The sequence below is a fragment of the Lepisosteus oculatus genome, chromosome 1, assembly GCF_040954835.1.
Source record: "Lepisosteus oculatus isolate fLepOcu1 chromosome 1, fLepOcu1.hap2, whole genome shotgun sequence".
Taxonomy (NCBI): Eukaryota; Metazoa; Chordata; class Actinopteri; order Semionotiformes; family Lepisosteidae; genus Lepisosteus; species Lepisosteus oculatus.
This window is the reverse complement of record NC_090696.1, coordinates 31,979,449-32,006,209: the sequence shown is the minus strand read 5'-3', so window position 1 is coordinate 32,006,209 and position 26,761 is coordinate 31,979,449. Positions and strand designations below refer to the sequence as shown.

At 34.7% G+C, this 26,761-nt stretch overlaps 1 non-coding gene across 1 annotated transcript; it reads right to left on the bottom strand.

Moving 5' to 3' along the window:
• Positions 1-7,432: 7,432 nt before the first annotated feature.
• trnag-ucc (transfer RNA glycine (anticodon UCC)) lies at positions 7,433-7,504 on the bottom strand. Its single transcript has one exon. It is a non-coding gene; the product is annotated as a tRNA-Gly (tRNA).
• Between the last annotated feature and the right edge of the window lie 19,257 nt (positions 7,505-26,761).

Genomic DNA, 26,761 nt, shown 5'->3' with positions numbered 1-26,761 from the left:
CTGTTTAGGTATGGTGTGAATACACAGATTGGAGTGACGCTATAAGTTTAGAAACAAGGGATCTGTATTACTAACTGATATCTGTGATCCACATTCTTATACAGTTAATAAACTAGCCATGTTTACAAGTGATACCACAATAGAAGGACTGGAAAACACTATAGAGTTGCAAAAGAAATTCAAAAAGACAAAATTCAAGACTGGGAAAATGTAGACAGGCACAGAGTATTACATGCAAGTAGCAAAAAAAAATAAAAATTTAAGATGGGAAACAATAAGCTTGCAGAAGTCATCTCGGGACAGCAAAATTAGAAATTATTTTGCTTAATAGTCAGGACATTTTTGAATTTGTGATCATAATATTTATAATACAATATAATACATATATTACTTTGCGATAATATCTGAACACATCTGTTTGTATTAGAACAAAAACATACATTGGGTTCACCTCAATTTCAGGTGATCCTTAGTACTGGGAAACATTCACTTTAAATGCCAGAGTATAAAAGTCAGTATTTGGTTGTACTGTATATACTGTACCTTCAGGTGGGTATCTGCGTCAGCATGCGTAGGCTGCAAAGGAACAAGTAAAAGGTTTATTCCATGCTGAAAAAAAAGAAGAGAGAAAAAACACGTTTCGGCCGTGGAGCCTTCTTCAGGTTGCTCACACCTGAAGAAGGCTCCACGGCCGAAACGTTTTTTTTTCTCTCTTCTTTTTTTCAGCATGGAATAAACCTATTACTTGTTCCTATACTGTACCTTGTATGCAATAATTTAATGAAGTCCTTAAAGCATTGAGCTCTATCTATTCTGTGAGTTGCTTTGCTGCAGCAACTTTGAATTTTTGCCAATTCCTAGGGTATTCAGGCACATGCAAAAAATGCAAGCTCAATTTGATTTAAAGCTGGAGCTACGTTTTTCAGCCTTTTCTCCTGATGATCTCCTTAGTGTCTTTGGCTGTATATTTTGAGTCATTGCATCCAATATTTATGGCATTTTCTTCTACATAAGCAGACACAATGTTTCAGTAATCATCAAATTAATTCTGCTGTCGTCATTTCTCACATCACTAATTAAAAACAAGGCAGACGTAAAATAGACTGCTATGCATGAAAGAGGAAACAAAGGCAGGTGAGAGAACCATTAGACACATTTGATAATAATGTTGTATGCTTTGAAGTATGTTTGGAAACTCATCTGGGTCCAAAACAAGTTTACAATTTCAGCAAAACAAAGTTAAAAATGCCAAATACATGTTCTTATATTGAAAAGTTGTGATTTTAAGTGGTTCTTAGTCTTCTTATCATATTTACTCTCTATGTTTGCTAAGTGGATTTGCTGCTTTATAGGGCAAAAAAAGGGGACGGACATAGAAAAAAAGTGACTCATGTTTGAAAATATAATTTCAATGGGAGGAAGATACTTTTCTAAGCAATGAAAACTCTCCTTCCATGGTTTTATTTTATTTTAATATATAAAATGCTATGAAACATCTAATTTAGGGCTGAAAAGAAGAGCCTTTTGCTCCTGCTGTTTTTTAAAATGAAAAAATTGATTTAGTTCATTTTAACTTCCTGCTCTCACGGTTACACAATGTGCTCAGAGAAACAAAATAAAAGTCACAAAATAAAAAAAATAAATTAGGCCAGCGACAAAAAGGAGGAAATGTTTACATGTATTGGAGGTTTATGAATTCTGTATTTCCTTGGTATTACGAGTTAAATGATCTTCATTCATGTTTTTTTCAGTTTCAAGAAAGCCACACACACTCTTCTAAGAACTCCTTGGATGTTTGCCAATAGTACCATGGTAAGAAAGCTAAAAGGGCTTTTTACTGATTTGGATGAGTGTGTTTACATTCCATGAAAAATCAGTTTGGATGCTTTGAAATATATAAAGTGTTTTGAGAATATTTCATTAAAACAAAGAACTGAGCGGATAATTCATAGTTCTGAAACAGTATATCTTTGACTAATATTGTCTTTTCTTGTTTGCATTGTCCCTAACGAAAATCTGCCTTTTTTTTACTGTCTCTTTCAAATTCTTTTTAGGCTGCTCAAGATACTTAAAAGGCTCTGAAAACAAGAGTGCACAGTGCTTTCCAAAATATTCTACATGTTACAACTTTACTTTGGCTTCTTTGATTATTATTTCAATCACATTTTTTCAACACAATTTTCAAAATGTTTTTTTTTTCAAATTTGATCAAGTGCACTGTCATTCTGAGAAGCATACTTAATTTATTTACACTTTGACTTTCTTTGATTTTCTTGTTCAGATCTGCAAATTCCAGATCTTCAGTCACATTTTATTTATGATTCTAGATGAAATGAAAGAAACAGAAGCTTCATGATCTCTAGTCAGTTCAGGTATACTCCGACTTCCTTGGCATTGCTGTACAGGGGGGTTCTCTAACGTTGTTAAGGAAACTACTTATTAAAAAAAAATGCTCTTAACTGGTCTTATTTTTATAAAGCATAGGCTCCTAAATTTAATCTTCTAGTTTACACTTTGTCCTGAAAGCTTTCTAGAAAATCATTAGACCCTGCTAGATATATACTGTATATATACTTACCTAAATTTGGGTTTGTGGTAATCTCAATGATCAGGTCATACATTGTTGTTTCAAATGACACCAAAATGTATACATAGAGTTTGGTACTGTTCTCATAACCTAAACCACTTTATAGAAATGTCGTGCCTGAAATAACTGTATTTGATTAAGGTTTCGCAGGTGTACGGTACAGCTCTCAAAAGACAATGAGAGCGATTCAGGAGGTAAAAAAGGGGGACAGAGGGACACTTGAACTGTGCTGGATTTTTATAACACATTTTAAAAACATTGTAGTAACAACAAATCCATTAATACATTGTGACAGATACTATATCTCACATCTACTGGCAACTCAAGTAGAACCGAGGTACAAAAACTCTCATGAAACATTACAGGAAACACAAGCGCAAATACACCAACTCCTAAGACATTGCCACCTGTGATTGTAATTAAGAGAGGCCTTATTTTTTTTCTCTTAGGAGAGTGCCAGCTACTGTCCTTTAAAACTATTTCCAGCAGCAAAATATTAATATCAAGGTACTGTATTATATTAACTACCGTAGGTGCCATCTTTTCAAGAATCATGAGTGAAGCAAAAATGTCATGAAATAACTAGAAAATTCAAATACACTGGTGAAACACGATGACCAGACAAAAGGGAAATGTACAGAAAAGTCTATTTTAATAAAACTGTCCCATACAACACTTAAAATTGTTAGAACTACAAAGTTTTTTTATTAATTAATTCTACCCTACATGCTTGACTTTTGTAAAAAAAAAACATATTGTAAAATAAAGTATAAATATAATTTAACAACTTACAGATTTTGCACCTCAGGTTGCAGGTTAGGTAAACCTAACTTCACATTTTTAATAGATTAAAAAAAGTGTTTTTTTTATCCATCTTATGTAGTTTAACATTGATAATGTTTTTAAAAGCTGCTTAGGAAACTGGTTATTACACTTGCACACTGCATCAGTTTACCAAACTGATATTCTTCCATATTACTGTATTATATAAGATAACATGTTACAACAAGTACTACTGATAATTATAGGTTTTCTTATATATTATATTCCAAGCATAGACTTATACATCTTTGTTTCTATTTAGTATAAAAAATAAACTTCAGATCTTTCATCCTTTCAGTTAAACTATGGAAATATTTTATTTCAGCAAATGCTAAATTTTATTCAAAGTCAGCTCAGTCAGCACGTTAAACAACAAATAAGGATGTGCGGGTGATTTTAATATTTTATTAATTGTACCACCCATCCCTTTTATTTATATAGTGTTTCTAGGTGTTGCCATGGGGTTTAAATTTAATTATAAAATATAAATATATATAGAATGCAAAACAAAAATGAAAAATCTACCCTTTAAGCAGATATTTAATAACAGCTGGTAGAAATCAATTACCTAAATAACATACCCCCATGTGATACACAGAATAGAAAATAATGCCCTAATATTCATGAAACTATCACTAATTTTAAATCCTAGTCGTGCTCTAGAATTAATAAAAATACGATATTTTCCATTGGAAAAATATCAGAGAAGACACAAAAGAAAATAACCTGAAATCATTAAAACCTGAAAAGGATCTGATTGAAGGTCTCAGGTACCTAAAAAGGAATAGCACAACCTTCAAAGTCAAACTAGAGACAAAATTAGCTTGGCCTCTGTATGAAACACGTTAAGCTAAACTTCCCTTTAGTTTTGCCCTTACTTATTCCTCTAGGGTGTCGCACTGAACAGCAGGAAATATTGAGGTCTGCAGCCCAGTAAAGAGAAGAAGAATCTCCATTCAATACTTAGGTGCCACGACATGACATCAATTAGAAGTGGCCACTGGGGCAATCTACCTCATTTGGTTGGTCGTAGCTAAGTGATTATAAGATATAAGAAATCTGATTCAACAACATGTCAGTGTAGCTTGTTCCAGACTCCCATAACCCTTTGTGTACAATGTGCCTTCTGTACTGACTGAGGGATTCAGAACAACAGATACTTTCTTACGAAATGGGTTGAGGGGATTTGGAATAAATTTCAAAGTTTTGGATCAATGCTTTGGCTCACAAATTCATAAAGAATCTTATGAATGAGAAGACGAGTCTTAGTGGAATTCTTGGACCATTAAACAACATTAGTATTTAATTCAGAGATTTATTTCTTCTTCTTTCTTACTATTGGTATACCTCAGGAAAGGAAGTTAGAAGCTAATCAACTAAATTTCTACCTTTTACTTGAGAAAGTTACTGACTTCTAATTTCTAAACAATCACCATTGCTTAACAGATGGAAGCTCATTACCATTTGATCCCTTCCCAGCTCTGGACTGAGATGTGCAATCGCTTGTTGTCAAACATTAGATTTTAAACAATTATACTATAAAAATATACTGAGCGGCATTAACAACATAATAAATGCCACTGGTTCAAATACTTATTTGGTGTATTCGTAATGTCTCTTAAGTATATATTTTCCTCCAGTTTAAAAGTACTGAATTTACTTAAATCTATCTACATGTTACATTAACTAAAAAATGTGAAAATGTGAAAACAAAGAAAAAAATTAAATCTCAAGAACTTCTTCCCATCTGTGAAAGGTCGGCATTTTTTCATGTAGTACATAGAACTGCAGTTTTTACTACAAATAAGACCTGCTGTCTCTTGGAATTGACTTATTAACAAACATTTGGTCAAGGGTCTATTGACTTTTGTACAATTTTGTGGTGCAAATCCGTTGAACATCAGTATGAACAAAAGAGGCTTGTCCAAGAAGAACAATATGTGTGTTTTTTAAAACAGTTGTCATTATCTTCAGCGTCATAATAATGTTTTCATAGTTGATTTATCGTTCAAACTGACGTGTTGTAAAACTCTGTCCCTAAAACAAATTATACTGTAATGTCTTTATCAGCATTAATTGCTGAGGCGAATTCATTGTTGTAATGTAAATAATCCAGCAGACATTCACTCACTAATAAGGGTCCGGCGGTAACGGTGGAGAAAACAGGCTGTTATTTCAAGACTTCATTGTAAAGTAACCTTTTAATACGTTAATGGTACCCAAATAAATTGTAAGATATACAGTACTGTAAATCACATGCAGCGATCAGACTGATAATAATCGCTTGCCCATATGTAACAATGACTTAATTTATTTAAAACATCAAGTAACCAATGCCCAACAAAATGTCAGCTAATCAGACACATGAGGGGATTCTGACTCATTAAATTCCCCTTATTACAGAGTTTTGTCGGGAAAAGAAGTTTTGTTGACATACATGAAGCTTTCTTGTAATTCAAGTGTTTTCATATTTATATTCTTAATTTTATAACTTCCATGTATTATTCTATAATGATTTAATCTTCTAGTTATTTTAACCAATATGTCAAAAAAAGGAGCGTAATGCAGCTACATTGTCATGAAAAAAACAACATACTGATGACAATTTCTGTTCTATTTCAAGTATTTCATAATGTACCAACATGTTATGTTTCGTCGTATTTTAAAATGTTTAAGAATAGTTTTTTTTTCCATTTTGTTCTGTCAAAAGTAATTTCTACTTTACGATTCAACAAAACTCGTATTCGCCAGAATTTTGAAATGAATCCATTCCAGCTAACAGAATCACCACACACTAAGCCGGTTTAATTTTGACTTTGTCGCTAAAAGTACATAAATAGTAGGTAAAATCTCAATTCATGACCCATATTTGACCATACGCGCATTTAAAATAAACATTCTAAACATTTTTATATCTCTATAAACTTAGAGTAAATATGAAAAACAATAAAGTAAAACCAACAACGGTGTGGTTTGTCACAATACATCCATCCTACCTGTTTCATTTTGACTGAAGTGTATCCTTGGATATGGTGGGAAGCGCGGTTAGGAACCTGTTAGGGAAGCAGGAAAACAACTTCAGAAAAAGCTGTGTAATTCTCGGTACTTTTCTTTGAGGAAATGATTCAAAGTAAAATGAGTCATAGTAATGACTGCTACCTTCAACAGTTATTAGTGTACAGTGAACAAAAATTATCCGATATGATTCGAGACTGATGTTTCGTTGTAATTTAAGAAATATGAACGGGCTGAAGTCAAGGGAGGTGTGAGCTCGGACAGCTAGACGTCAGCTATGGGCTGTGGCTTGTAATAACACAGAACGCCGATTCCCACTGAAACGCAAGAATGATTCGTATGATAGCATCTGTAAATTTTAAAGGTATAGTATATTGTACCTTATTTAGTTTTGAAGAACAATAAGAGTAAAAGAAGATAAAATGGCTCTAAAACTGTTTTTATGTTTATAAGCAGAAAACAATGAGTAATGTGGCACTACATAGAGTACAACCGACTCATTGTAGGGGAAACAGTCTGATATGTTATTCTTATCTACATTCTTTGAGATAATAAGGCTAAAGTATATTGTTATCTATATGTGACTAATATATGGACTTTAAAGAACACCGTGACTGTGTGTTCTTCAAGCAGGAAAAAATGGTGGACATTGTACTCTGTGCTGCTATTTGATCGCTTAAAGGCTTCCAGTCATGCATATAATACCTGATTTTAACTTAGAAACAACTAGTCCATCTATATCAGCATTCATCTTAACACCACAACTAATCAGATCACTTTATTAGCCACATACAATTTCTTGCATTAGGAATTAGTCTTTTCACATACCCCAGCTTGCTCTCATTGAGACACACAGACAGGGAGAGAAGCTTGGGGTCAGAGCACAGGGTCAGCCATTGCACAGCGCCCCTGGAGCAGCTGGGGTTAAGAGCCTTGCTCAGGAGCCCAACAGAGTAGGATTCCTCTGCCAGCCACAGAACCACCGCTCCACCCCTAAACACTTGGAGATGCATTGGCTGGGAACCGAACCCGGGTCAACTGCATGGAAGGCAGCTATGCTTACCACTATACCACCAATGCACACACACACAATGAACGCACACAATGAAGCAACCCCTTTGTCAGAGGAGGTTTAGACTCTCATCCTCATGGTTGTGTTGTCACCCATCTTACCAAGTGGGTAAAGCCGTTAATATATCTGAAACCTTAATTAACCTGTTCTTGTTATGATTGTTTAGTTTGTTTTATTCAATATCAATTTTCATTCTCTTCTTTGTTGATAGGTTGAATCCTTTAACTCTGTATTAAGTCTTAATGCATGTGAGATTCACTCAGTTATTTCTACATCTTTTGGCCAAGCAGTGAACCCTCAAACCTCTTTGTCATCATAACGATAAATTCTTTGCTGATTTTGCATCTACATTGGAGATTCAGCTAGAGAAACATTATGCAGCCATTATCATCTCAGCTCTTTAGTGGGAATTCCAAAAAAAGAGGGTTGTTCAAATAAAAAAAGGTTTTGAAGAGCAATATATGAATTGGGTAGTGTAGCTAGGAGTGCTGGAGCAGAAAATTCAAGGCTATTATTTTCTGAATAATAACATCTTATTAAGGAAAATAATATCACACCTGTCTACTTTAAACACAGCTGAACATAGGGTAAGAATAAATGTAAGCATTACTACTACATAAACTAATTCTTAAGGTGCAATCAATATCTTAATAAAAATGATACAAACATGCACCCCTTGTTAATTATGCAAGAAATTGTTTACCAGTACAATACGTCACATATTTCAAGCCATTTTATGATATACTAATTTAAATTTACTAAACTAAAATGAAGTTAAGACATGCACAATAAATATTTTAATTTCACAAGTCTGGGGGAAAAGGCAATCAGATATTTGTGAACAACTGCAGAAAAAAGTATATTTAATAGTTATTTTAAATAACATGTACAAGAGTGAAAATTCATAAATATTTCAGTTTTTTTCAGCATCTGCTTTCTATTTTACAGTATTTCGAAGACAAAGACTTATAAAGCAATGATAGTTCACACCCACAAGCAGCTGGCTGCAATCTGAACAAAGTGTCAGGAACAAACCTAAGCAAAAACTGTGAAAAATAAGAATAGAAAAACAAATAAAATATGTAATTTAAGCGAATCCTTTTCACTTTAGGATGCAGTTATAAATAACATAATATCAATGTCTGGACTTTGTGCTTCACACTACATGAATCATAGCCCTACCAATGTGAAATGTCTAGACTTCAACATGACACCACTTCACTGCTTCTCAGACTATAGTGTGGAGATTCAAGTGAGTCCTAGTGTCCAAGAAAACCAATAAAAATAACCAGAGAAGCCTTTACAGTGGACACACACAGTACTTTGACTTTTATGTTCTGGCTTAGATGGGATAAATGTATATGGTAATATTGTTATGCAGTTGTTACCATATTTGCACTCTGGCACAGCCCTCACAAAATTATTTTTATTTGACTTTTTTATGGGAGTAGCATGACATTAAAAGTAACTTGATATCAAAGTGTATTGTACAATCTTAACGAAACATCCATTGATTTTAACTTTTTTATTTCATTTTATTTTGTCTGATTTTTTAACTGCTACTACTAAACATTTGTACTTTTTTTCTTCGTATGAGAAAGAGGGTGTGGTTAACACTCTACAAGAAATTATGGTTACCATAAGAAAGAAGTCATTGAGTTATCAATGCCATTCAGTCAGCTCATGCTGCTTCCCTCTCATCTGTCTTAACCCTTCTTGACATTTCTGCTGCCTGTGGCACTATGGATTACAGTGTCTTTCTGTTAACACTTACTGAGCTGGGAACCTCTGTTACCACTTATACAGTACCTCTATATACAAGGTTCTCATCCAAGCTTGTCAATTGCATTTATCAGTTCTCCAAGTTTGGCTTTACCTGTGTACCTCAATCACTCTCCACAGGTTTACTCTGAGATTCTATGGTGGGTCCCCTGGTTTTCTCTCTTTACACCCACTCTTTTGAGCTCTGATCTCTTCTGATCTCTGATCTCTCTGATCTCTTTTTCAAATTAATTTTTAGTAGATAATATTCAGATCGTGGATACAAGCGGCAGAAATGAGGTTTCTCTGCAGAGCCGCTGGGCTGACTCTCCGTGACAGGGTGAGGAGCTTGGCAATCCGGGAGAGCCTCAGAGTAGAGTCGATGCTCCTCTAGATTGAGAGGAGCCAGCTGAGGTGGTTTGGGCATCTCTTTAGGATGCCCCCCGGTCAACTTCCAGTGGAGCTGTTCTGGCACGTCCCACTGGGCGCAGACCCCGTGGCAGACCCAGGACACGCTTGTAACGAACAGTTCTTTCCGGACCCTATGCGGACGACACAATCCGAAGAAGTGGGGAAACACTAGGGAAACGTCATGCAGGAATATGGGGCTGAAAACAGGGGGGGCGTGTCCAGAGTGCGCTGGTGCACGGGGGAGGTGTGGCCGAGGCAAACAATCCAAAAGAGTAATCCAAAGTGGGTATTCAAAAACACACAAGGAAGTCCATAGCCAGGTAATCCATCCCAAACACAGGTTCAGCAGCAGAGCTAGTTTCGATGGCCGTCTGGCCAATGTATAATTCTCCTCGGGTGTGCGTGATCTACTGGAGCTGGCTTCAGTACTCTTGGCGTCTGTTCCTTTCAGTCATGACATAATACATGATTTTTGCGAGGTATTCATTTTCGATCACTTGTTCTCTTGGCGAATGGGGTGCTAAGCTGTGTCTGTGAAAGCTCGAGAGGAGGACAAACACTCATGTATTAGCGTGCACTGTATCAATGTCGCTAAGTATGTAGGCTGCATATTTGACATAACCTAATTTTATTAAAACAGAAAATATGAAAACCCATCTCAAGATTTCTGAAACCAATACACAATTTGGTTTAAATTTGGTTTAAAAAAATACATAATTTTTAATTTATCAATTTGTAATTCCCAATTTTTCAGTGCACACAACAAATTTACAGCGTCATCATGTGTACCACCTGGGGATGCACCGCTGTACCATCAGTGGTACATGTACCACAGTTTGAGAACCACTGTTCTAACTTATTAAAGTGGAGTAAATTTGCCACAGAGAATAAAATGTTCAACTGTAAGTAAAATTTAACTTATTTACAGTTTTAAAATTCATAATATTTTATGCAAAAACAAAATTTCATTAGGCTACTTTAGGTTCATATGTATTCTGGATACAAGGTGTTGACATTATTTTGTCACCCCATTGTGACTGATGAATATTAATTTACCTTTGATGTATTTGGTGCTGTACATGGAAAGAATAAGTATTTATTCTTTATTCTAGAATAGCACAAAAGTTTTGAGGTATTGCCAAATTTATTGCCCACTTTGAATCAATTCACTCGTACAGCACATTACATTATTTCAGTGACTAGCAAGCAGGAAAGGCTGCAACATGTCGCAATTCATAGTAACTCTTGTTCTCACCCGTGGCGAGACTGGGGATTTGCAACAACATGGTGAATTGCAGTACTTTCACAAAATTCAAGATTTTGTGCTAGATTCAAAATGTGTACACTTAATCACATTTTATTTATGGAAATGACAGTAATTCAATGAAGTTATAAATCTTTGAAATGTTAATGTTATATGGTAAACAATTCAATATAAAATATCAAACCTTTTTTATAGAAAATCAAACAAATTTATTTCTTGCACTACACATGCAGATCTCCTAATGTGTTTTAGGACATTGCTTCCATTCAAGATTTATTATTCATGCAATGTGGGGTATATTAGTCATGTTTCTGATGTTATTGGAAACATGTTTTAGATATCTTAAATAATTAAACTAAATCCATATTTATTATTTTGATTTTCAGTACCATTTATAGTACTTCCACCTCTGTGGCTTGTGCCATTGTTGGTACAGGATTCAACATCACATACTGTACCTGAGAATGTGGAATTAATATTCTTCAGATAGTTATAGGCTTATAACTTTGGCTAGGGCTAGGTGCGGGTTTATGATTAGCATTAATGTGTTTTTCTTTTTTCAGCTTAAACAAGTCTAAGATATTTGAAATAGAAAACACATGGGGGAAAAAAAGATACAGGTACCGTCTCATTAATTTTTTAGTCTTGGTGTGAGAGGTAGTGATTGAAGTATTTTGATTTCCCAAAGACACTGAGAAGGAAGATCCTTGCGTCAGTTAGCTACTAGAAATCAAAGATGTTAGATGGAAGAAATGGCCTCCTCTCATTTGTAAGTGTCCTTACATTCTTATGTTTTTTTTGTTGCCTTTATTTCCATAAGTGAATGTACAGTAGGCAGAACAATAATTAAAAATGAACAAGACTTCTAAAACCTTTTTTTTTCAATGCAGAATTTGCCACTGTTTCACACTCTAGATAAACTCCAGCTATTCATTATACATATATCTATTCCTTAGATATTTCCTTAATTATGATAATGAATAATATTAATACTACTAATATTAACAAGAATCAGAAAGACTCTTTCAATTTTCTTTATCATACTGTCTTGTTTTTTCTCTGTTAGAGTTCTCATAAAACTTTGTAAAAATAAAGAAAAAAATGGAAAACCAAAAAGTATAACTGTCTGAAAGACACATCCAAGGCACACTTTTCATATAAGTGGTTGGCCAGTGATTTTCAGTGATGAATATACAATATGATACATCTGGAAAGACAAATTTTGAAGCTATTCACAGTTTTGGTCTGAAGATAAGCAAATGATTCAGAGTTTAATTTGTCCTTCATTCCTTACTTAGTATTTTTTAGAAAAGAAAAAAAAAGTCAATTAAAAATGAATGTTTCAACAATGACTATCTTTTCCCACCACATTTACGTTGGCAGTCTAGACAGAAGCCCGTGTGTGTGCCGAGTATCCTTTGAGCTTCTGCTGAGTCAAGAGTGACTGCTGTTGTTTTGAATCATCAATTTACATCGTCAAAGTCCAGCTATGCAACGCAAAAACATCACAGTTCACGAGATGTTCAGATGTCTAGATATTTTAATTAAGGCTGAGTGCATGAGTTGTTGTTTACACAACAGATTTCTGATTTTGCCATTAATGAAAATAGAGGTTAAAAAAATCGAATTTATAAGGTGATGTGATGCAGTTGTAAAAACATAGTTTTTCAGAGACAAAGTACAAACAATTATATGTGTATACTAATATTGTTATACATTATTTCAGATTTTTCTTTATTGGAAAAAAAATTCAGCTAACTATTTATCTGAGAAATGCAAATAACAGTTTGCAACTATATTTTCCCATTTTTAAACTATGTTCATTTAGAATGTATTGGAAATAAAATATCTGTTTTAAGCTTTATTTTATTTTTAATTTTTATGCCCCAGATACAGTATGTTTACAAATTAGTGACATTTGATGGCCAAGGATTAACATGACTCATTTTCTTTAACCATAAGAAACAAATGTTTAACACGGGAAGAAAAGACAAAAAAACTTTTTTTTTCCCAGAGGTGCCAAAGGTGACAGTAGGAAAAACTGTAAAATTAGCAAGGATAAATGATGCACCCGAACCCACTACTCAGCAGTAGTGGTAGATCACTGTCTCAACCCACTAATCCACTTTTATAAGTCAATCGAATGTCAGCCTACGGCCCTTTCCCAATCAGACAGATGCGATCAATTGTCAAAAAAATAATTAGGTCATTAGTACTTCCCAGTCAAGTTCTGTCAGTAAATACTCAAAATCCATTTCCCTCTCAGTTAAAGGGAAATTGCTCTTAGACCCTTCATCAGTGTGTTTCACAATGAAAAGTCAATATCCTAGCACATGTAGTGAAGAATCCTATCTCCCTCACAATCTTCTTTTAGTCTGTGCTGAATTCAGGATTCAGCTATTAGACAAAACCTTAGATAGACAGATAAGACTTTATTAATCCCATAGGGAAGTTGATGTGTTACAGCAGTCTAGCCCAAGACAAGCAAAAACAGACATCAGAATAGTTATAAAAACAAAAGACAATGAAATAAATATCAAATAAATAAAAAATAAATAAATACATACTGTAGGTATGAGCAAAATGTGATGATTATAGTCACTGTAGAAACAATAAATTATGTGCAAAATGTGCATAGATTTATACAGACTGATTGTCCAAAAAGTACAATGGAGCAAACATGCTGTCCATAGAGGAGCAAATGAAGGGCTAACAGTCCTAGCCTAGGGCAGCCTTATACACCCTGACAGCTGCCGGGAGGAAAGACCTGCGGAAACGTTCCCTTGAACACCGTAGCTGGAGCAGTCTGTTGCTAAAAGTGCTCCACTGCCCAATAACAGTCCCATGAAGCAGATGAGAGGCGTTGTTCATGATGGCTGTGAGCTTGGTCAGCATTCTCCTCTCAGCCACCACCTTCAGGGGGTCAAGGCTCATCCCCATCACAGAGCCAGCCTTTGTGATAAGTTTATTGAGCCTATTTGCATCTTTTGTCATGATGCTGCTGCCCAAGCACACAACAGCGTTTAAGATGGCCACCGCCACCACTGATTCATAAAAACTGTGTAGCAGTGTTCCACACACACCAAAGGACCTGAGCCTCCTAAGGAAATAGAGTCGGCTCTGACTTTTCTTGTACAGGGCATCAGTGTTACCAGACCACTCCAGCTTGTAGGACTGTACCCCCTCTATGTCCTCACCCTGGATGGAAACAGGGTTCAGCGGAGACTTATTCCTTCAGTCTTAGTACCTCCTCATAGATATACAGTGCTCAGTCATGTGAGAAGAAGCCCCCAAAATACATTGGAAGTGTCTACTTTTCCCCTCTTCACTTGTGGGAAACACCAAGTTTCCAGTAGACTAAACTTTAGCCTTGTACAGGCGTTTTTGCACCAAGCCTGGCAAGATGACCATAGCCAAATGATCAGTCCCTCCTGTGTTCGAGTCTGCTCCATTTTGTGCTTGAATTTGTGTTGCATTCATTTATGAGGGTTTGTTTTTTTTTTACTGTGGATCTACAGTTGCTCATCTCAATGTATACTTTAAAGCATCAATTGTCAACAAAGAACAAAAGTTTTATTGCTCTCACTAAAGCATATTGTTTGAAAAAATACTTTGAGTTTAATAGGAAACAATATTAAATTTCCTGGAAAGTAAAACATTATTGAAAATGCCTACAGGTAACTGCCACAATACTACAGGATTCAACATCACATACTTTACCTGAGAATACCAACATAACAGTGTTTTAATAGGGCATTTGACGACTATGAGTCACGAGAACAGCTTCAATGTGCCTTGGCATAGGTTCTACAAGTGTCAGGAACTCTAGTGGAGGGATGTGACACTATTATTCCATGAGAAATTCCTTCTTTTGGTGGTTTTATTGATGGTGGAGAAAAACGCTGTCTCAGGCGCTGCTCCAGAATAAGTGCACATTTGGGTTAAGATCTGGTGAGTGGGATGGCCATGGCATGTGGTTGACATCATTTTCATGCTCATCAAACCATTCAGTGACCATTTGTGTCCTGTGGATGTTTCCACTCCCAGCAGGATAGAAATTCTTCACCACAGGATGAACGTGATCACTCAGAATGGCTTTGTAATTATTGGCATTGACCTTGCCCTCTAAGGGGTTGTGTGGACCTAAATCATGCCAAGAAAATGAACACCACACCTTAAGAGAGACGCCAGACCTCTTCACCATGGGAAACAAGCACTTGAACCTGTAGGCTTCTTTTGGTGTTTCGCAACAAATGTACTCATTCACTTATTGAGAACAGGGTGAAGGATGACTCATCTGACTGTATGACTTTTTTTCCACTCCTGAATTGACCACTGCCTGTGTTATTTGCACCACTTTTCTCATAAAGTGCATTTTTAGATGTAATAAAGGATTTATGCACTGCAACCAAACCATAGTATCCCTCTCTGTGAAGTTGTCGATGGACTGGACTGGATGAAACTGCCTGCTTATGCCTTAGATTGACATTTGCAGTCAACTGATTCGGAATTGGTGGCCAAAATAATGGGCAACAGGATCTGCCCAGTTTTTTAAACATCACTCTAAGCATGATGAGGTGTTAATTGCTTAATTAACTCAGGAACCACACCTGTGTGGAAACACCTGGTTTGAATATCCTTTGTATCCCTCATTTACTCAAGCATTTAACTTTTTTGGTAGTAACCTGTATATTTCTAATAGGCTACTTTTAAAATATATACAATACACAGTGTATTCTGCATTTAATGTTTAAGCTTGCTGTGAGCTGTAGAAATACCATGAAGACGCATACAATACGAAACCTTTATACTATATTACTAATTTGACATTTCAGTAGTGTACAAAAATCACCACAAACAGCTGCATAGTAATGCGATATTCTTAAGTATAGGTAATTAACCAATAACTCTCTTGTCTCCTTTAAAAGTGTTTTTTGTATACTTTTTTTGGGTGATGTTTGTTTTGTTGTGTTGCTGTGTTGGACCCTGCTATTTAAAAAAAATCCCCCAAAGGATAGTTAAGCTTGAATTGAATTGGATCAGATCGGATAGAATTGGATTGGATTAGAACTGAATTGAAGAGGTACAGTATAATACCAGTAAAAATGTGAGAGATTTAAAAATTAAATGTTTTACTGCATTATAATATAATATAGTATAGAAAATGTGAAACAGTGTCACTAAACAATAAAGTGAGGGATGTTTCAACAGAGAATTAAATCCACAAAGTGTGACTCTAAAATGGTGGAAAATACAAAAGGCACAAAACAAATCACCTTGTGTGAATGTCCAAAGAATTGATCATCTGTTATATTTAATAGCTGAAAAATGGCTCCAGACACACACTGAGAAATTACTAATGTATGATATGTGCACAACACACTAAAAAGAAAGAATCAATGCATCAAATGAGAATCTTCCAAAGAATGCAATTTTGACTTGGGGAGGATGTATTGTAAATTCCATACACCCTTGATTTCCACAGAAAGATGTTTCCTGTAATAATGTAGTGGTTGATTAAATAAAATATAAAACCCTACTTAAAGAAGAAATGCTGAACATGATGTATTTTGTTTAACAGAATGTTTGTCTTACATTTAGCGACATGAAATATAAACAAAATTATTGCACAGGTGAGGCAAATAGGAAAGCATTTTCCCAGCACCTACATTGGGAAATAGTAAGAACAATTATTAATTAAGCTACTAAGAACAATAGATAAGATCCTTCCATGTTTTGCAATGGTTATAGCATGTATCGTTGGGGTATACACTATCATACATGTGTACCAGATATTATTTATTTTACCTTATTTGTAAATGCATACAGTAGTTTATTCTGTTATTTTCATATATCTCATAATTAGCTCAGGATTATTATTGCATGATACCAAGTTTTTAATTGTCTACTTTATACAGTTAAAGTCAGTTGTTTTTTTTTCTGCAGTAGACAACATACAGTATTCTACATATTTTCGGCAGAAGGAAGTCTGTTTAAGCTAATACAGTACTTAAATATGAAAAGAAAAAAACATACTCCATAATGTCAAGAGCATTTACTATTCTTGTATTAAAAATAGAATTGATTTACATGTTATTTGAATGTGTTTTTAGCTTCTAAACTTTTTTTTTAAGTAAATGCTCATACTTTTCAACAGAGGGTGCCATCAAAAGACATTTTGTTTTAAATACTGGTAACCAAAAATTTTCAGAAATCTGTCCCAACCTATATTTTTTTCAGAAATGTTCTTACATGTTTTATATAATTGTATTAATAGAATACTCATATTTTGTCCTCGTTATCAGTTAACTATAAATTGTATGTTTTTTTTAACTTAAGCATAGTAAGGCTTCACAGGTAAATAAAACATTTTAAGATTTGAAAAACAGACCAAAACTCCTACTGTGTCTCAATTTATTCCAGGCTGTTTAATTAAATGTTGGCTTTAGCGATCTAGAGGCTGCACATTGTCTGTCCACAATTACACTGTGCATATACATGTATATCACACCGTCGGACATGGTGACTATTGAGCTAATTACATTTCTACTTATGGTTTCACATACATTCAACTTCATAACCACCTTAGACTTCATAATCATAATGCATAAAATAAATCCCAACGAAGCACATAAACAGTAAATATAAAGCCCCGATCAAAGTAAATTAAGCCCAGGTGTGTGTGTGTGAAAGAGCACATAGCAGAAAAGATACAATATGATCTCAATTGCAATGCACTGGACAGCAGAACTTTCAGATTGCAGTCTGGGTTAAGGACAAATAAACAAATAGTAAAGCTTAAGAGAAAATGATTGTATTGTAGAGCCCCTTAATTTGGACAAAATGATTTACCTTTTAAACTTATGTTACAAAAAAAATAAATACCAATTTCACAGGGACCATACGTTACTCCTTTTTTGAAAAGTCACACACAACAATTTAGGAAAAAATGTCTATAACTGATTTATTCTGTGGGAAAATATTTCCCTGTCTACGTTTGCTATTTTTTGATACTCCTTAATCGCCTAGAAGGAACATTTTAAAATTGCTTGGCTTTTTTCACTTACCTTGATAAATTAAAATTCATCTTCAAGGTAATAGATTCCCCAATTGGTACGTGGTGGCAAACAACAAATGGCTATTGTGTACACATAAAGTAAACATCTACAAAAATAATGTAAAAAAAAACATTTAAAAAGTATAAAGAATAAAACATATTCATGATAATGCTAGCTGGGTGTTATGCTGTTGTGGTATCTTAATGCTAAGCCAGAATGAATGATGAGAATATCATTTCACTGATGATGGGAGTTGTACGTGACTGATTCATTCTGAGTTACTGTATTTACTGTAAATTAGTACATTTGGGAGATGGATTTTCTTAGAATCCAGGGAGAGACTATTTCTAAGAATTTTTTTTACGTACAGATAAGTAAATGTAAGTAAAGCAAAGCTCTGTTACTAATGTAATTTAATATATAAAACACAGAAGATTGTCATAGTACTGAAGTTATGCACTGATGAAAATTCAGATTACAATATCACATTGTGGTTTTTCATTCTTCTTTTTCTAATTCGGTGAAGAAAAAGTCTCAAGACACAGGCTGAGCTCTTTGCCCAGGCTAGTTCCAACCTGGGTCCTATTGCTCTACATCTCAGTAGTAGATCACCTCACCTTAGTAGATCCGAGTTTCCGCCTTTAGAAGGATTCCTTCTACTTTTTACAGTTTATTAGTAAACACTTCCGATTTGTACAATGTTGTACTAATGTTCAGTTACTCAAAGAATAATAGTGACGGCATAGAATACACTTAATACTATGCTCTCTCATTAGTATATACAGTATATTATTATTAAGTGATGCATTACAGCAAAAAACATGACGAAACAGTTTGCCGGTACCTAGAGACTGTAGTGATGCCAGTGAAGGATGAGCCGCTAATCAGCCCTAAACTCTTCGCAATGGTTTCAAACAACGTACAGTATGTCCAGAATAGATCAATCACGTCCCCTTTTTTCATTCTGAGTTGTTCCATCTATATATTTTAAAAAACAAAATACCGAAGTTAATTAAAAAGGTGACTGGTAAGCGGGCGTATCAGAGAGCACTTGAACGAGCGCTACAACGGTTAGTGAGAGTGTACTAATCGCTTTTTTAAAATAATTCAGGGACCAAACTAATCTGCGAAGTCTTCTTCTTTCCTGCTCTGGGGTGGGAATCTCTGCCAGGAAACTAAATTTTGAAACATTAAGCAATCGTATGGTTGACAGTAATAAATAACTGTATTTCAAAGGGACAAAATATAACTTTTTATTTTTTTTAAAGTAATAATCTCAAAGGAGGTTACCGGGTTAGGTTTAAAAATGCACATTGTGCCCAAATGACTTGATGTTTTTGAGATGATGTTTCAGAGGTATGAGGTATTACAAGAGCACGTACACTTTAGAGGAACTTGTCAAACAAAGTCATGTGAATGGTAGTAAACTATTGGTGAGAAACAACATTTTGGCTACAAATAGTGAGGAGTCGTAGGTGTAGATCATGCAGAAGATTCTAAGCAGCAGAATTTTAAAGTTGACTTGAAACCTAACAGGAAGCCAGTACAAGGACTTGAAGACAGGATTCCATCTGCCAAATTCATAACATGATGTATCTTGTTCAACAGCCAATCCAGGATTGAAAATTATGCCAAAATATATATTATCCTAGCAGCTATATCACCCTGCAACTTTTTTTTTTAAAAAAAGAATAGGCACTGTCCTTCAGATAAGATGTTAACTCTGGTGTCCTGGGCAAATTTCCTTCTGGCCTTTACCAATCATAGCTTCCTACTAATCCCCATCTATGATTTTTTTTTTCACTCTTTACTCCCCGCCCCCCCCACTGATAGCTGATGTGTGGTGAGCGTACTGGTGCAATCCATCAACAACTGATGACAAAAACCTCATATTACAATTAAGATGCCGAACATTTTGTGCATCCAAAAATGTCCAGTACTGAGAACCTTGATATTGGGTTTAGTATTGACATGTTTTTCAGTACCATCTGCATAAAAAATTGTAAATAACATGTTGGAATTTTAATATTTGATATAAAGGAAACATACAAGTACTAGACAGAAGAGGGTTCAGTACTGATCCTTCTGGAACATCAGATGTAATCAACCTAACCTCTGAACTAAAACCAATAAGATAAATAATTCGTAAACCATTTAAGAACAAGCAAAATACAGTATGTAAAAGGGAATGTAGAGTGTTGTGATTTACTGTATCGGTATACATAATTTTAAAAGCGCTTCACCCGATTCAGGGTTGTGGGACAGCCAGAGCCTATCCTGGCAAGCAATGGGGATGAGGCAGGATACACCCTGGACGAGATGCCAGTCTAGCACAGAGCACATGCAGATACAGACTTACACACATTCACAGCAAAGCCAATCATTTGATATGTCAATAAACCTACCAGATAGAATTTGATGTAGTGCACATGATGTACAGTATATTGTCTTTGGACTGCGAGAGGAAACCAGAGCACCAGCAGGAAACCCATGTGAACACAGGGAGAACATGCAAACTCCACAAAGAAACCACTCCAGATCTGGAATTGATCCCAGGGCCCCTGTGCTATGAGGAAGCAATGCTAACTACTACACAACCATCCACCCTATCAGTATGCAGTATCAAGTAAACAAATGTTTAGCAAGTATAATGAAGTGTTATGTGTTTGTTTACTCTCATTACATCAATAGAAATTCTACTGTTCGATCTATAAGGATCTTTTTCATTTAGTTGTTCTTAAATGATTGACACCTGAAGAAGGCTCTATGGCCGAAACGTTGTATTCTCTTTCTTCTTTTTTTCAGCCTGGAATAAACCTATTACTTGTTCCTTTGCAGCCTACGCATGTTGACGCAGCTACCCACTTTAAATAATCTGTATTCAAATATGACTGTGCATACTTAGGGGACAGTGTACGTGTGTACAGTATACTTTAGGTGAGTAATCAACCAGAGATTACTATAATCAGACTGTTTATCATTACCTTGTGACTTCTATCATTATTTTAAATGCATCAAGGAACTACATTTTTGTGAAAAGTAACACTGTACATAAAAATCTACTGTTTAAAAAAAGAACATCATGTCTCTTTACAATGACATTTTTGAAGCCTGTAATTGTCACCCCTGTGAACTTGGATACCACTAAGTCTTTTTTATAATTGGTTTATTAAAAGGCACCTGGACAGTACAAAGACACACAGCGATATTAAACTCTGTGGAGAGAATAAAACCAGTTCCCAGCTTGACTTCAAACTTCCCCTTGAAAACCAGTAACCAGAATAACCATTTTAATTAATATTTAAATTAGTTAATCAGCCATTGCAAAGATCTATCCTTTTTTAGAAGATGATAGTTATTATATATAGTATTGGAAGTAATAGTAATAGGTTTGTTCCATGCTGAAAAGAGAAGAAAGTAAACAACGTTTTGGCCGTGGAGCCTTCTTCAGGTGTGTATTGTGCATATTCAAATATTCAAAACAACATCTGATTCTCTTGAGGTTTACTGTACATATCATGTGTTTTCAGACACTTAGTTTCTTAGGTGTTATATACTGTACAGTAAATTAAGTTTATTGTTAAAAGTTGAAACACACTTCACTATTAATCAACTACCTTGCCTTTATGAACCTCATTTTGAGGTGTGCAATTCTGACTCCTTATACTCTGAAAAACAAATCCTCAAAAAGTATCAGCTGCTGGTTCATATGACTAACATAGAGGTAAGATTAAAAGGAATTGCATGGACAATCAGATAAAAAAACAATCAAAACTAAACAGAACACCAGTTAACATTAGTAATTCATGGGAAGTACTATATTCTAAGAAGGTGTGGGAGAGAGCAATTCCTATTCTTAGAATCCCCCTAGGATAGTATCTTCCTGGAATGTTTCTTCTGAACAATGGAGATTTGCATATCAGCATTCTTACAGTGAATCTCCCTTTTCTAAACTCTATGTACATCAAAATTATTCATATACAAAATTATTTTTTAATGTTTAGTTTCTTTTACTATTCCTTTTTTTATATACAGTAACTTCAAAGAGGATTTTGTATGGAAAACCTCTACAGAAAAATAAAATAAAATTGCATTTTGTTACTTCTGAATGAAGTATACCAGATCCACAGGTATTCAATTTTTATTGAAAGATGACTGAAGACTATATTATAAAGGATATCTAGATATTTACTTTGATTAGCTTGTATAATTCAGTTTTCATTTTCCTCCATCTATCTCATTTTTGGGTACAAGCTAACATCAAAAGTGTGATGACACAAGTGTGAAACAATTAGAAGTACAGTATTTGCGATTTTCAGTTTTTTTCTTTTTGGATGTATATTCAATGAAGTTGAGCAAATGGGACATTTTCAGGTTGACTTTGAAAGCTTCTTTACCACAAACTTTTTTTTTTAATTTTCTGAAAGGGTTACATTGTATGACAGGTGGCTGGTCATTATTATTTCAAAATGAAAGTTAAAAATGCATGAAAGCATTGTAATGTTGTCAGCATTGCAAGTGAACTACCTAGGAAATAATGTATTACTTCATATGCAGTTACACTGGAAAATATGGATAGATTCAAAAGTGTTAATTTGAAAATGTTAAAGTTGCAAATCAAGCAAGAGAATATGTATCAGTATGTATCAGAAGATAAAATAAAAAACTATATTTCACTTAAACATGCTCACTTTTAACATTTTAATTTATAGTTAAAGTAGGGCATGATTTTAATAGATAGAAAATAACCTCTTTACGTGTGGGTTCTTGTGTTTTTTTTCAAAGGGCTGGAGAGCTCAGGACCCTAGATCACAGAATGTAAAGTTGTTAGTTTTTTCCACGTTTAATTCCTGAAAACCCCTTAGAAAACCACATAAAAAAGCTTTAGAAATCCCTATCTTAAATGAGCTTGAAATGGTTTTCAAGTCTGATATCTTAACTGCGTGGATCTCTTCAGGTGAGTGACAAAATTTAAAGTTCCCAGAAAACATGTTTCCTGTGAAAAGAGGTGGTGTTCGGACAGCACAACTGATACTCCCACTCTGGTGCATTATTTCCTTTAACTGGAATATTCTTAAAACTGACTAGACAGTACATGCTGGTTAATACTGCTGTAGGTGTACTACATACTTTCATCCCCTTTTGTTCACCCAGAACAATGTAGAATGGTAAAATGATAAAGTATTGTTCGAACAATGTGGCTGGTTCATACATGAGAAGCCTTTGTGTATGCAGGCCTATAGGAGAGGCCTCAAAAAGATGCCAAGGCTGCTGTCATTTCTTTAACAATCCGTGATACTCTGTGGTTTGTTACACACCTAAAATTACAAATAACATTTTTATTGACATTTGTACTGCCAAAAAACGCCAAAAAAGTGGTATTACTTGAAAGTAATAAAATTAAATCTGGTACAAGAAAAAGGTTTATTTTGCACAAAGTGCAAAAACATTTCCAAAACAGAAGCATAGCAGTTATCTATTAAAACTGCAACACATATACAACACTGAAAGAACTTTATACTAAATCTTTCAGACAACAAGTTAGAAACACCAAAGTGCACACTAAACAGATAATGTTATACCATACTAAACCTTGTGGTATCCCAGCACTTTCTAATATTATGCAAGTACCTTTATAGAATGTTATTGGATAATGGGAAAATAATAAACTCATGTAAGGTAGATTAATCAGACTACCACTACTGACACATTAGTACTATAAGAATTACAACAATACAACAAACTCCACAATAAGATTTTCCAAATTATTCAATAAAACAAAAATGTACATTTCAAGCTACATCTAAAGTGCACCAAATACACAATTGCTGTAGATTGTAGAAAAACTCATGTTGAGTTGCTTCTTTTGACTTAATATTTTGAACCATCCACTAAATAATGAAATAAGTAATTGAGTAAAGGGGAATGTACGAATCAAAGAAAAGAAGTCAAATAGTAGTTGGACCCCCAGCTACCCCAGTTTCTCAGTCTTGTTAGTGCTTGTTCGTACATCTGTTGAATGCTTATGTTTTTGCTTTACTGCCATAAAGAGAGGAAAATGATTGGGAAGACATTGACAGGAACATTGGAATTTTTAATATTTACAGTGACCAGAGTCTCAGATGTCCTACAGACAGACACATTTACAAATTATTCAGAACTGAGCACAACTGTTTAAGTAAAAACAATGAACAACACCACAGGGTTCAGGTGATCTTTTCACTGTTGAACTACAGTATTTAAAAAGCTTTCCGTAGTGGTGGACATACTGATACTTATTAATCGTTAATTCATTAAAAGGAGCTGCAGAGCATGAAGAAATACACCAACAATGCTTGATATAAAAACAAAAGAAAAAAAACTTAAACTCTATTTTTTTGGAGAGGGAGTTATCTTGTGAGGTTAAGTAGAGCAGGATAATTTATCTGGAAATAAGTTGTAATTCTGTCCAAAACCTAAAAAAGCTTCAATTTAAAAGAACTTCAAAGTTCACTAAATTTCAAGTTACTCCTAAAAAAGTTGAAAAGGTCTTAGAATGCTCTAGTTTTAAACATATTGAATAAAGGCTGCCTGTACAACTAGCGATCAATACAGTAGATTTGAAAACAGAATTTTACTTTAAATTTCAGAAATTTGTTGACAACAAAGTCACAACTTACTATACAAGTTGTATTGGACTGAAAAACATTTCCTTTTCTTTAATAAAAAAATGTTCCTTTAAATCAATTTTATAGTTCAACTTAAACAATTACACAGTAAACCAACAGGTGTAGGAATCTGAAAGCTTGGAACTAGAAAGTTCTGAATATCCAGGATATACTGAAAGTTATGCATACAGTATATTGAAATTACACCTTTAACACAATGAATTTGAAATTTGAAGCTATGAAATTGATTCCTTATGTTATATGTAATGCCTAGATTTTTTTCTATAGAATATATGAACCACTGTTTTAAAAGAGGAAAACATCAATGAAAGGCAAAATAAAATGAGTTCTACTAATAATGTATTGGAAACAAGTGGGTGTTTATTTCAGATGAGAAAGTAAAAAGAAGGGAAAAAACGTTTTGGCTGTTGAGCTTTTTTCAAGGTGAAAACATTTTATTTTTAGCTGAGTAATTAACCTGAACTACAAGTTAATGTACTGATAATTCCTAGTTAGCCAGTTACAGATGTCTAGGGGGAACTAGCAGTAATAACTTACCATTGGTCAGCTTTTTCTACAACTTATCATTCCATTCAGTTACATTCAGTTTTTCATTTTTACTGAACTGTTTTAAACTATCAACTTAATATGTGGTGCTTTCTGTACCAAAAATCTGTGGTGGAACAGGCTGAACGTACATTCTTTAAAATCCCTACATTTGTTTATTACACATACTGTATTTTTACTACAAACTATTACCTCTACCATACAGCTCTTGCGTTAACAATAAAAGGAACAGTTGTTATCTCAATTAGCACATCTCTCAAGTCATATAATGTGACAAACGCATTGTTATCTACATAATATTCATCTAGATATTGCATTTTTATTATGTAACTATGGTGAAACCAGATGGAGAAGGGAATAACAGGCTGGAAGAGACTTTGTCAGGCTTACTAAAACAGATTTATTGCTGTTATTTCTACAATGGGTGTGCTAGTCACTGGGAAAGGTAGCTAAGACCTAAGAGAGATAGAGAAAGACATCTGGAACTGACTTGATGCAAAGGAGTCTCTCCCCATTTTTATGGAGGAAAAGGTGGGAAAGGGTTGCTGGATCAGTCCACTCTGAGGTGTGAGGAATGTTACATTATTTAAAAATAACAGAAGCCAATACCTACCAGTTAACATTCCTAAATAGGGCAGCAAATGCAGAGAGATACAGAGATGATACAGAGACCATTTGATCTGGAGCTATATATATATGTAAACACTTGGGGGTGGTGTTGTCAGTTAACTGTTATGAACAGCAATAAAATACAATATGTATTCAGGAGGCCCCCGAAGTACATCAGCAAATGTCAAGAATGGTTGCCCCTAAAAGCAGGGTATTTTAGCTTTAAAATTCAAGTTGAGCTTTATTGTACTCTTTGGAGAAATGTGTTGAAAAGCATCACCCCTTAAAGAAACACTGGCTGTTCAATGCAAAATTAAGGACAGCATAGACCTGACATCTGTTGCCCCTACACCCATTTTTGCTCCGTGACGCAAGCAGTGTGTGACAAAATTCTGAATTTGGAGAATGACAAACACGTCATAGTAGCACAGTAAACAGAACCGGAGCTCATGAGGTGAATTTCACAATCATTTGAAGTCTTTGTAAAGGAAATTGATTCAGAACACAAGTATGTACTTCCCAATTGTGAGGTGCGTTGGCTAAATCATGGAAATGTGCTCAAACACTTTTTCGTTCTCTGAATTAAATTAGAATATCATGTCATAGAAGTGTAAAATTGTATTTGAACTCTGAATGATCTTGGTTTGAAGTTGCATGGCTGTCTTACAGACGTAAAAAGACTCTCAGGCAAAACTGAAGCAGACAACTTCACGGAGTAGGCACACTGTCTCACTTTCCCTTCTGAGATGGATTGAAAGAAGAAAGTGTTACGGTACATTTCCTTGAGATATTATGGCAAAACTTGACTTGTTGAACTTGACAATCCAATGACAGGTTTTTCAATTTCATGTTACATGCAAGCGAAACCCCACTGTTTGACAGCTCCTTTATTGCCAGTGTATCTAATGTGCCTGCTTCAGATTAACTCTGTGTGAAAGGCAGCATAAT